Raw genomic sequence first — 13013 nt, forward strand, 5'->3', positions numbered from 1 at the left:
TTTGCATTACTAAATATCCAGGTCCTGAGTGCTGTTGTTGCTGTCACTGGCAGTTCTGTCCATCTGCTCCCAAATAATCCAGCACATCAACCTGGCTGAGCAACAGTAAATGTTTTGATTCAGCCTCCAGCTCCGCCTGGCCATTAGGTACCATCAGACGGCCTCTCTCCGTGTAAACCTCCTGTAAACAAATGATCCAGTCGTCACTACGGACTGTGAAAGGAGAAGTCAAACCCTATCCTTCACTCCGTTCTCCAGTCTAAACAAATACAGTCCCCTTCATCTCATCCTATAACTCAACCTATAACTTGGCTCGCTCAGATTGATTTTGTACCGCACAGTGCATAATGAATCAGAATCAAATCTGTGCCCTTCCAACACACAAATGCACTGTATAACCCACTGTGTCACATTCTACTGTATATTTACTAATTTAGAGCAACTCGTAGTTTGGGGGCCAATTAAAGGAAAGTTGGGCAAAGGTCAACAAAGCTTTGTGTGACTCTAGTGTTCATCTTTGTGTCTTATTTTTGTCTGTATGTATGTACAGTATATGAAGTCTGAGAGAGGATAAGGAGAAACAGGAGCATGTGGTAGACAGATTGGGGTAGTGGAGGGGGTACCCTAATAAGCCCCAGAACTTCCCCAAGCAGCACCCAACATAGAGGAACAACTATGGCCTTTGTTGGTCACCCCGTGGATCTCACACACAGTTAATATAGACTTTTCCCACTGACTCTGCCAAGAGTCTGAAGTCATTTAATGAAGTGGCGGCTGAGTTTAGAAGGAGCCAGTGTGCTCGCTGCTTGCACTGACAGAATGGAAAATGTCTGTGTTATGCAGCGAACAGCAAGTGACAAGAGGAGTGTGTTCTGATACCTCTCTGTGCACACACACACACACATGCACACAAGGATTAAAAAGACAAGCGTATACAGGCACATTAAAGCTTCATCAGGAGAGGCACAGCGATTATACATATTCACACATGCATTTTTTTTTCTGGATGGTTATGGCTCATTCATTCAGGGATACATCATCAGGTTTGTAATCAGCTGTGATTCGGTCTAACAATATGAAAATGCCCTCCTAAACTCACAGCAGCTTAGCATTTGGTCTCTGCTTTGTCTCTGTGTGTCTCTTAAAGTATTCATATATGCATTGAGAAATCCACTCTGGTAAATAAAAAAAAATCTCACAGTTGTATCACTTGTGTACTTAAATTGAATATGCCTAATTGTTTCACAGATTCTTTGTAGTTATCTCATTGTTTGGCTCATCTATTATAGCTAAACCTCACCTTTTTTCTCCATTTTCACGGCTGTCTATTTATCCACTTCTGCTGTGAATGGACAGTATTTCTGTATGTATTTGGTCACACTTCTTTTCAAGTCCCTGTCTTTTCATCTATCTATGAGCAGATTGCAATCTGTTTTGGTGTCCCATTGTGCAGCTGTCAGTTATTTCCAAACACTCGAGTGTCATTTGCCTCAGATTCCATCCCTTTCAATTCTCACTTCTTTTCTATGGCTCCACCAGCGTACATCTCATTGAGTGGGCATCAGCAGGCATGGTCATTCTTTTCCATTTCTAAAAGCACATTGCTTTTTCATAGCAGCCATAAGCCTCCTTTTTAAATCCACAGACAATGTGTTTTTGTCCATCCTCCTTCATCCTTTTCAGTGGAGAGTGCAGGGATTCTCCCTCTTTCTCTCTCACTCTCTCTCACTCTCCCTCTCTTTCCAAGGGCATCTGGGCGGACCCCTGAGTATGGTGCTTCTCTTGAAGCTCAATTGTCTGTCTGTAATGAGCCATGATGAAATATAACAGACTGAAATGTAATAATTCATGTGGGACTCGGTGAGGAGCACGTGGCTAGCGGTTGGCTTGGGCTGTGATAGCCTCCTCCTCAGCTCCCAGAACAATGCTCTGGTCCTGCCAGCACCACTCACCCTGCTCTGGTCCAGTGATCTTGTTGTGCCATTCTCTTTCCGTTCTCTCACTTCTATTCAAAGTCACTTAACTTTGGAAGGCTGTCTGTGATCACTGGCATGCCAGTCTATCTCTTTGGGAAACAAGGCAAACTGTCTCCTTGGATCCACTGTCTTCTTTGAATCCCTTCATTCTTTACTCCTCGCCTCTTGCTTTATATGTTTGGGTTATCTTGTCAGGCTTTTGACCCCTAGTTGAGTTTGTGGAAGAGGCCTAACAGTATCAACCCCTTTATGCTGCATGATCTTCCATTTCCATCTCCTTTTCGGTGACTTAACAATTGTGGCAGGTATGCAGGATTGTTTAATGCGTTTTATTTATACAGGGAAAGTCAGTCAATCCACTCAGCTCTTCTTTGGTGCTCTGTTCATGCAGTAAACACATATTGGAGCTTTGCAGTTTTTATTATTACTGAGCATTATTGAGGGCAGTGAATGGCTTAAGCAAAACAGTAATGTAGTATCTTACTTAAAGGTGCATTGAGGTTGTCTGGAGTTTTGCCATTTTTTATTTTATTTTATTGTATTTTATTTTATTTTATTTTTTTGCCCTATGCTGATTTTTGATTTGAGCTAACGTTGCCTCTTTGGTGACATGCCAACTTTTTAATGGCACTCAAGTTTATGCCAATTCCAATTGCAAGCCATTGTTTGCTTGCAGCATTGACAGTCAAATAATTTTAAACTAACGAGAGAAACTAAGAATTCATTTCATGAGAAGATTTTGAGACAGTGACCTCCCTGCCATGCGTCCATATTCATTAACTTTCCCAAAGGATTTCTAAGAAATTAGAATTAGAAACCTACGAGAGCTAGACAATTCAGTATGCTGTGTTATTAATTTAAGCTTGCTTTGAAGGCTGCTTGTTTCCTTTAAGAGTTGTGCTTTCCTATGACAAATTATGTGGTATGGATGTTGGTGGTGGAAGATGGCAGTGTAGACTAAGAGGGCAAGGAGACCGAACAGAGACTCAATTGATGCTCCTGACCAGCAGCTAGGGGTTTTGACGTAGAGTGTGTGTGTATGTGTATTTGTGTCTCTGTGTGTGTACATTCCAGTGTACTGTATAGACTCCTGTGAGCATGATGGCCTTCTTAAATATTACTGGAACACCTGAAGGTACCCTCTCATTTAGTGTTTTGATGATAGTGTCAAAAAATGTACTCTTAATGTTCACTAGGGTTGAGATCTGGCGACTGGAGATGTAGTCATAGAGGGACAGCTGCCGGTTTGGCCCATGTGAATGCTGTTTAGATATTCCAGTAACATACACCTTCAGCATACAAGTTAATATGGACCATTATTCACTACAAGGATAGCTGCCATATAAGAGTTAATTTGCATGTTTGGTAGATAAATTATATGCCAGCACTGACTTACCCCTAAATCAGATTCCATCTAGATTGTTTTGGTATGACTTTCCTAGTTTTCCAGTTTGGGAGATATCCCCTATATTAATTTGACACTCACCTCATGATAGGTACTTTTTTTTTATTCTTCTGCCAAACTATACCCGCCATCCATATCACATGGCAGATATTGGTTTGCTGAGGTTTTCCAACTCTGTTTTTTGGTGCTTTAAAAACTATAAGTTATATTTTATTTAGTTTCATTATATTTAACAATAGCAAGACTTTGCTATAGCTGATATCTCAAAAACTAGGCAGCTAACACCTAAACAATCTACATACCTAAAGAATCTACATCAGAGAAATAAAAAAATGCAAATTTGATTGTGAGATGTCCCTTATGTTTGCATAGAGCTTCAGCTTAGAGTAAAAGTTGCACTGGCAAATATAGCACAACCTTCAGTACAACACAACCTTTACAGGAATAGGAACAGAGAGCTAAGAAAGATTACAGAGTAAAAGAGAGTCTAACTGTAAGCGTGCTTTGAGTGTGCCAGTTCACCAGTTTGGTGGTCTTCCTCTGAAGGTTGTTAATTAGTGCAGAATGTAGACTACAGTTCCACTGCCAGCACTGATGAAAAGAGGAAAGGGAGAGAGAGAGAGGGTAAACTGTATAGCTGCCAAGAAGGAGGAATTTGTGATAGGTTGAGAGTGGTTCCAAATGGTGGAGCAAAGCATGAAGACTCCCAGAGTTCCTGCCTCCTGACCCACATGTTTGCTGCAGGCCCCTTTGGCCGCACAGTCAGACATACAGTAGAGTGAACGACTGCTGACAAGAGCAGCAGGCACAATGAGAAATTTCGCTGCCAATATTCAGCAGATGGGACTAGTTTAATTGATTTCCAATCTGCCCTACTTAAATAGGGATGCTCATCCTCTCCTACTGTTAATATTCAGTTTAATGTGAAAGAGATGTGTAGACTGTATAAGCTATTGGCTACAGTGTTACATTTTAACATGACATAATGGACATATGTTACAGTACAATTGTGTAGAGTTAGATGGGACTGAAGCTGCTTAAGAGGAAACATAGAAGCCCCCACAAACATTCTGGCCACACATCCATCTGCATTTCACACAATGGAGGCATCAATCGTCCCTTACTCCGAGGCTTTACTCAAGGAAATTAATGTTTACTCTTGTTATTTGATGGTTCCTTTTTATGTTTTTGTGGTATAAAGAGATCTAGGAGGACATTCAAAAAGCCTTAATTCTCTCTAAAGATACTGCTCAACAGACTGTCAGATGTTGTTTTGGCAGATGTGCTGTATGACTGTAGGTTAAGTCAGGTGTGTAATCAATGCGGCTTCACTCAGGATATTCAAACAAAACATTTAAGCATTCTTAAAACCTTGCCAAATTGATGCACTGCAGTTCTTTAGACATCTACATCTTTTTGTCTATCTGATAATAGACAAAAAGAAGCCCAGTTCATACCGTTCATCTCGCTATGCATCACAATTATTTTATAACTTCATGAAACATTGAAAGGCATTACAAAGGTGCTTTTGGGATTGTGGGACACATCTGACCTGTCTGAGGTGTGTATAGTCTAAAAGTGACTGAAAAGGTTATTATCTAAATGTACCAGTACATTCACTCACTTACACACACACACACACACACACACACTGCACCACACCTTGTTCAGCACTGTACCGATCCTAAGAGTGGAGAGCCTGGATGGAAAACCCCATTATGTCATCCCAGTTGCACCCTCCACAACTGGCCACACTGTGGTGCTTTGTGTGCAGCAGACTGAGGAGGTTGAGAGAATGAAGAACTGATGAACTCTCTAGTGACGCAGAAATGTGGAAATTCAAGGCACAAATATTTTATTGGAGCTATTTCTTAGTAACTGACCCATCCATTTATGAGATTCCCAATTAAAAATTAAATAAAAATGTCCCACCAGAATTTCAGATTTACTCGAGCTTGTGTTTGTCCAACCAATAGAACCCCATGCCTCAAGTTATAATAACACATAAATAAATCTCAGTTTTTCTCTAACTTTTGCATTTTTCTTGATCAAAAAGCTGTAAATCAAAAATCAAACTTGGACAAAAAAAAAAAAAAAATCAGTTGACATTGTTGTCTATCAACTAAAAGTTTACCTTACTGCTTCACAACTACAGACATATATTTAAATCAAAAGATCTGAAAGTCCAGGGATGACTTGTTTAAAGTATAGAAGTTTGCAATTTTTCATCCTCTTGTAGTTCACTCTCTTTCTTTGGTCTGCCTCCTAACATCTGCTCCCAGCCAGCCACCTGTCTCCTGTCAAATGCAATATTAATGTCCACCATACACTTGTTAATTATTTCCCCTGAATGTAGTCATGTCAAGCCGAATATGGATAACAGGATTGTAAAGAACCATTTTATTAGAGGTGATCACTCTCCTTCTCCCCCCTCTCTTTCTTTTTTCATTGTCCAAATGCAGTCTCTTAAGTCTTTCTATCCACTAAAGTAGTATGGTGTATGTGTGTGTGTGTGTCTGTGTGAACTCAGCGTGCCTCCATACACCAACTAGAGCTTGTTTCCCAGGAGACGCACAACTGCGTGTGCTAGGAGGGTGGCAGAGGGATGGTCGATGGGGCTGATGGTGGGGATGGGGTAATGGAGGAGTGGCATGTTGAACTGGGGATGGAAAGGATGGGGGGGGGGGGGGGGGGGGGTGATGAGAGGTGTTGTGGGAGGGGAGCTGCAGAGGAGGTGGCAGCAAAGCAAGGCGAGGCCAAGCGGGTGGCATGGCAGTGGGGCCTCCTTGTGTCCTGGTCTCCCTTGTCCCTCCTGGTCCCTTTTGCGGACAGCATCTGCAGCCTGTTTTACATGCAAAACACACCCTGCAGAGAGGGCGTCTACACATGGGGCTAAGGGGAGAAGAAGAAAAGCATTCCTGAGGCAGTGCTGGGAGAAGAGGGAGGTGGGTATCTTCAACAGCCTCACTCAACCAGTGTCTCTTGCAGATGAAGCCATGGGGGGATGCGGTAATGAGGGATGAGAGGATAAATTCACTGCAGATTATTTTGCATTGAATATGGCTTGAGCTCATTTCCACACACAGTCAGTGCTATTGTTTTTTTGCCTGACAAGAGCTTAGTTTAATTCACACTAGAACTGACTGTCAGCAGCTTTGCGCTCATGTCTGATTTTCTGTTTAGTTCAAGAGCAAACTATTCTTTTGGTGGAATGTGACAAGGCAAGAAAAAAAAACTGTGGAGTTGTTTTTCATTATTTAAAGAAAGGAAGTATTTATTCTCACTTGTGTTGCTTGTTCTTAGATTCTCATGTGTTTCCATCTCTTGCCACTAAGCTTGCTTACAGCTTCTCATTATCAGAGGGCAAAGTTGTACTAGAATTAGTTCATTCACAGTTGTTCTCAGTGCTGTCACTATGAAATCCCATTGTTGATAGAGGAAAATGCTGATGGAGAACCAAGACCTAAAATTATAATAATGTATTTTATTCCATGGCTTTCTCTCTTTCCGTTTTCCTTCCATTATGCACAGTGTTAGTCACTTACTGCCCCGAACAATGTATTCAACACTGACCATGTGACTGGCATGTGAGTCATCTCATGTAGGGGACTGTGTGTGTGTGTGTGTGTGTGTGTGTGTGTGTGTGTGTGTGTGTGTGTGTGTGTGTGTGTGTGTGTGTGTGTGTGTGTGTGTGTGTGTGTGTAAAATGAAGGCACCACCTGCCAAGCAAAGTACACGTGTATACATTTCACATTAACACACTGGACATTTTCTAAAAATATTTTTGCCATCATCTCACTGTAACAACAGCTTCTGCCCCTTCGTTGTTCAGTGATGGTGATCAATAAGATTTTATTGACATCGATTCCACTTTTAATCTTCTTTTTAGGTCCAATTCTTTATTTTCTTATTAATTCAGGTTCCCCTTTTTTTGTGGATAAACGTGCTAGCATCACTAAAAGAGGATGACGAGCTTACAGACACATGATTCCAATGAATTGGGCAATTTGGAAATTGTTCTTTACTGGAACTGTTTCCTCAATTCCCATCCTTAGTATTGGTCTCATGTCATTTCTTTCAAGTCAGGTCACATTATAGCAGGCACTGTTTTTTTAGGAGCATTTGAGAAAATACACTTTAATGTGTCACAGGCATTGTAGTCAGAGCTAGACTGTCATTTTGTGCCTGCTTTCTCTGGAGTCAGTCTGAGGTCACCAAATGTCTTGGCTTTACATACTCTGCCAGTTCTTGGGGAGAGGTATAATTGACTCATTGTAGGGATTTGGGATCCTCATGTGACATTTGGTAGTGTTTCAACTGACACAGGATAGGTTGTCTTTCTTTGTCAGCCCTGACGGGAAAATGGGAAGAAATTTTAAATGTGGTTTTGGTGCCACTTGTCTTTGTCAACCCATTCATCTACTGAGAGATGTTCTTTCATCTTAGATTTTTAGAAAGACTCATAGCAGATGTCTTTATTAGTGTGCAGCTTTGGCACATTATCCCCAAGACACATAATTGTTTATTTTCTGTAACTAAAGGCAGGAAAAGTGAGTTGATTGAAATAAAACTGGATGGATTTTCACTTGTTCCTTACGTCCATCTTCCCTTGTATCTAGCCTTACATCCCGCCATATTTAGGCAGTTTAAATAGGAATACACCAATGTTAATAGCAGCTATCCATGCAGTAGTAATTCAAAATAGTACAAATAAAGTAGCTGCATCTCCCTTGCTTTGCACTGAAGGACTGCAACTTACAAACAGGTTTCTTTGTCTGTTTGCAGAAGTTTGTGATTTAGCTGCAAACAGCTGTGAATGGACAACTACCCCCCCCCTCTCTCATTATGTTAGGTTAGCATACATAAAGAATTGTCATTACTTGCTTAATCTCACACTTTTGTGTGTTTCACATACATGTGTGAAGAGGTGTATACCCAGTGAAACTAGGTGAAAACAGAAAAGGATGAGAACTAACACAATCATAAATGACAACAGTATGCAGCAAAGCCTCTCAGCTATAAATCAGGTTAATTGAATGAAAACAGTCTTTTCTGTTTTTCTTTTTATTTCTCCTGGTTCCTGTTGTTACGTATTATTCTTGCAGATAAAATAATGACTCCAAGTGTCTTCCCCAAATTGAGTAATACCGCTGCACTCTGCATTGATTAAACTCTGGTACCGGTTCAGAATCAAAGAATCAAGATGTAAAGAACAACAGCTGAATCGAAGAATCCAGATCTAATGAATAACAACAAACTACTTTTGCAGCCTTCTCTACAATTTCCAAATGACCCACCACACTCCTGTCACTCTGTGTTTGTCTTTTCCATTCCCGCAGAGGGAAGCTTCCTCTTTTTTGGTTCTCCCTGGAGAGGTGAATTGTGTAAGATTGCTTTCTTTGTGTAACTAGTGTGTGCAATAATAAACTGAGGAAATGAGTGCTATTGCCTCACTTAATGTTAACATTATACATAACAGGAGATAGATTGCTACTGGTTCAGGTTGCAGAGTGCAGGTTGTCTCAAGTAGTAGCTTTGTGGAGAGAAGAATGAACTGTTTCTCTATAGAGTTTAGCCCATCTGACAATCTGAAATAAATAGAATTGAAGTTGTTTCTGTGATTTCCTTGGCGGAATACGTACAAGAACAGTTTTTGGAGGGAATACCTGGAAAACACTACAATCCAGTCACAACATTTGTCGCTCTGAAACAATATAAGCGTGTTCAGATTTATTTTTTTTTTCACATATCTCAGAGACTGCAGCTCTGTGTCTTTTTTTATGGCAAGAAAAGATACTCAAAAAAGATGTGCATGTCATGGCAGCAGAAATTGATGCACCAGATATTACTGTACCTCAACGCTGTAATGCACATCATGGTCATCGTGTGACAAGCTATAATTAAGTATAATTAATTGTTAAAGAAAGAAGATTAGAGAAGCTACATTGACTTTAAGTAAAGTAATCTATAAGAAATACATAAAAATGTCATAACCCATCACCCAGCAACAACCTTAAAACTACCTGCCTAGTGTTCTGTCCACCTTGTGCTGCCAAATAGCTGTCAGGACATGGGGATTGGATGGGGGAGGGGGGCTAAAATTCTAGCTCTGATTGGGAGTCTGGAGACTGGGTAAACACCTTGGGCTCATTGACACCCTCTAGCTCGGGGAGGCTGTTGCCATGAGGTGTTGTGTGTTGTTTTCAGTGTTGTTTATGACTGTGGCATGTGTGAAAGTAACATCCAAATGAATGACAGGACCACACTATATTAAAAGATCAATATTATCTACTTCAGTCTATGATTTTTATGTTAGCTGATGAGTGTACATGCAGCGGGAAATTATAGCAAAATATAGTTATTCGCATGTTAGCAAAACATGCACGTTAATTCATAGAATTGTTTTTTACAGGCCTTAAATACAGCTTTAAAAACACCAGCCCTTGGAAATTGTTGGAATGTCAGTTTTCATTCTGAGCACAATATCCATCAGTCAGAAAACTAGAGTTTGAGTATCTCAGCAAGCAGTTTTAGTTGGTATCCAGGTAAATTCTAAAACGGCATGCAATGCATTTTATGAACAGTTTTTAATATATTGCACCAATCCATACTTATAGCTGAATAACAACCAATACAGTTGGGTCCACAAATATTTGGAGAGGAAAGTCAGTATCACCACAGTGGATTTTAAATCCAATCAAGATGTGACTGAAGCGCAGACATTTAGACTTCCAGATTACAAGTAGGTCACTGATTGTGTGGCCCTAAACAATAAGCTCAAGCTTGCATTTGACTCTTGGATTCTTAGATGCTGCACATGTGCTGTGTTGTGCGGCTGGAGCTACTGATTGAATAGCTGTCTGGCAGGTTCACTGTTGTGTTCTGGGCCAAAAATAGGAAATCCAGGAATCATCTTTTGTGCTCTCCTCCAGCACATATCTCACATGCCTGCACAATAAAAAGGAAACCCCAGATTTGCCAGCTAAATGGCAAATGTGGGGTTTCCATTTTAAAAGTAAATGTTTGACTTTTTTATGTTCTCTCTCTCTTTCTCTCTTTTTCTCTTTTTTGTTTCTCTCTTTCTCTGTGTCATGCCCAGTTCCAGATGTTTAAGTTCCTCTGAAGGGAAGAGGTAAACCATTGCATAATTACTGTACAAACGTACACAATTAAGATCCACTTTTAAGAGCAGCTCTAATCTTAGCCTTTGAGCATCCCAGAGAAGCAGCTTGAAGACCAACATTTTTAAGGTGTTTTGTAGAGGGTGCGTGGTCAAGTGTGTGGCATCCTCAAATAAAACCTCGTACAACATAATCCAGTCTTCTCTTTAAAGGGAGGGGGGGGGGTGCAATGTTGTTGTTTTTGAATTTGTGTTTGTGCACTTCAAGGCCTAAGTGGTCTTGAGGGCTCACACCCCCAACAGGAATGCCGCGTATGTGTGCAGCATACAAACATGCTCATATTTTCACTTTTTGCATTTCTGCATTCATGCTCATATTTTTGCATCTCAGAAAAAAAGTTTCAGCAACTTCATATGTGTTTCATTAATGCAGATGACAACATCCCCAAAGCGTGGAAAAAAAACAAAAAACAAATAGCAATAAAAACAAGTAACAGTACAATCACAGTGAGATTCTTGAATGGTGTTTTTAATGAATAACAGAACCCTTTCATGGGTCTTAATGTCATTTGATTACATTCACTGTATGATGGTTTACATTAAAGGTTTGCCTTGATTTTGTTCTCCAAAAGTCATATTTCCATTGCAGCTAGTAATTGTGGGTCTTCTATATCCATGACTGCAGATGTAGCCACTTAAGTCGCTTTCCATTCCCTGCATTGTGCCATCATTTCCAGCATCATGTGTGGCAGCCCAAAGCAAACTCAAGTACAGTACAGTAATTCCACTGTACTGTGGAATTAAGCATTTGAACTTGATACCTTCCTTGGACCTTCCTGAAACCACATGTCATATCTTTTCTTTTTTTGTGTGCTAACTTTCTGCAGCTCAGAGCTTTCTGTTTTTTTTAGTGTTCCAAAATAGCTTTTATTTTCCTTTTCTCCTCCTTTCTTTTAAGTCACACTTCTTTGACACCAAAGGCGGAATAGAAGCCACAAGTGGTCTCTCCCTTTAATTTTCCATGTCTTCCTAAGCATAGAGCATAAGCAAATGGAGATGCAGCTTACTGCCCATATGTGCGCATGCGTGCGTGTCTGTGTTTTGAAATATACAATATTGTCATGTTCTGAATGTCTACTTTGTTCTCAGTGTTTCCTATCCTTGCTTAGTTCCTATTTGATAATGTACCCTACATGTCATTGGGTAACGCTGCAACCACTGTTTGTTGCAATCTCCGAACCGGAAATTAACTTGAACTTCAGTGATAACAAATCCACAGCCTCACCCAGCTTCAAGCATCTTCCTCGCTGCCGCATCTTCCAGCTTTGTTGAGAGTGACCTGGCTAGTGCTCCCAGTGCCATCTCTCTTATTCTGGAAAAAAAAGAAAAAAGAAACACGCGCGCGCACACACAATACCCCCACCCCCACCCCACCCTTCCCTAGCCAGACATCCCTGTCTTGTCCCAGCTAGCTAGCGGCTGCAGAGCGAGGGAACAGGAGGCCCCACGACAGAGCCAGCTGTTCCAGGCTCCCTTACTGCCGCCTTGGGCCCCACATTCCCTCATTCAAGGGAGCTTTGTAGTTCTGACATCTTGGAACAGTTGAGCAGCTCAGCTTCTAATGCTGCTGTAATGGTGAGAGAGAGACAGAGAGAGGGAGGGGAGGAAAAAAGAATGAGACAGACTTTATGTGTGCTTGCTTGTTACGGTCAATCTCTCCACTCCTCCCTCCTTCTATCCCTTTACCCCCTCCTCTTACTGTACTTTACCAAGGTCTACACTTGGGTGTTATGATTATATCCCATTAAGATCTCTTCAGTGAGTTTTGTCCTATATCTGGACCATAATGCACTTGACTCAGTTTGCAGAATCATACTATGTTGTGCTAAACTGCAATATAATAATATTTTAATTTTCCATCTTGCCTATCCTAATGTTCCATACGCTGCTGTATCTGTTGGCTGAACTCTATTGCAGACAGTCTGAGCTTCACTGTGGTGTACTGTGTTTATACCAGGAGCACAGTGTATTTGTGGGAGTCTGCTAGACTCCTGGTTAGATCATACTTTGCAGCAGTGAGCTACACTGTATTTGTGTGTGTGTAGCTGGTGTATTTCCCAGTGATGGCATCCTAACCACGTGCAGGAACTGTGTTTTGTGAACTATAAAACAATCAGCTGTTGGGATGTACTGTACTGTACTGTAACTGTGACTCCCCTCTGCTTTTTAGCTGCAGTCCTGCCGTCAGTTTCAAGAGGAAGAGAGGCGTGTGAATCCTGAATCAAAAGCAAGTTCACAGAAATCAGGCAGATGGAGTTTGAGAGGAAAAGGAAGGAAGATGTTTTCTCTGTAGTTCCTTTCGTTCAGATGTGTTGTGCTACTGAAACATAGCCCTATCAAAACAGAGTTATCTTAGTCAAACCTCCTTTAACAGTAGCATGAAGTTCATCACTGACTGCCAATGTTTAAAAGCAGCTAAGAAAAGTGTGCGCTCATTTTGGGGCATGGCAGA

The sequence above is a fragment of the Archocentrus centrarchus genome, chromosome 6 (assembly GCF_007364275.1).
Source record: "Archocentrus centrarchus isolate MPI-CPG fArcCen1 chromosome 6, fArcCen1, whole genome shotgun sequence".
Classification (NCBI taxonomy): Eukaryota; Metazoa; Chordata; class Actinopteri; order Cichliformes; family Cichlidae; genus Archocentrus; species Archocentrus centrarchus.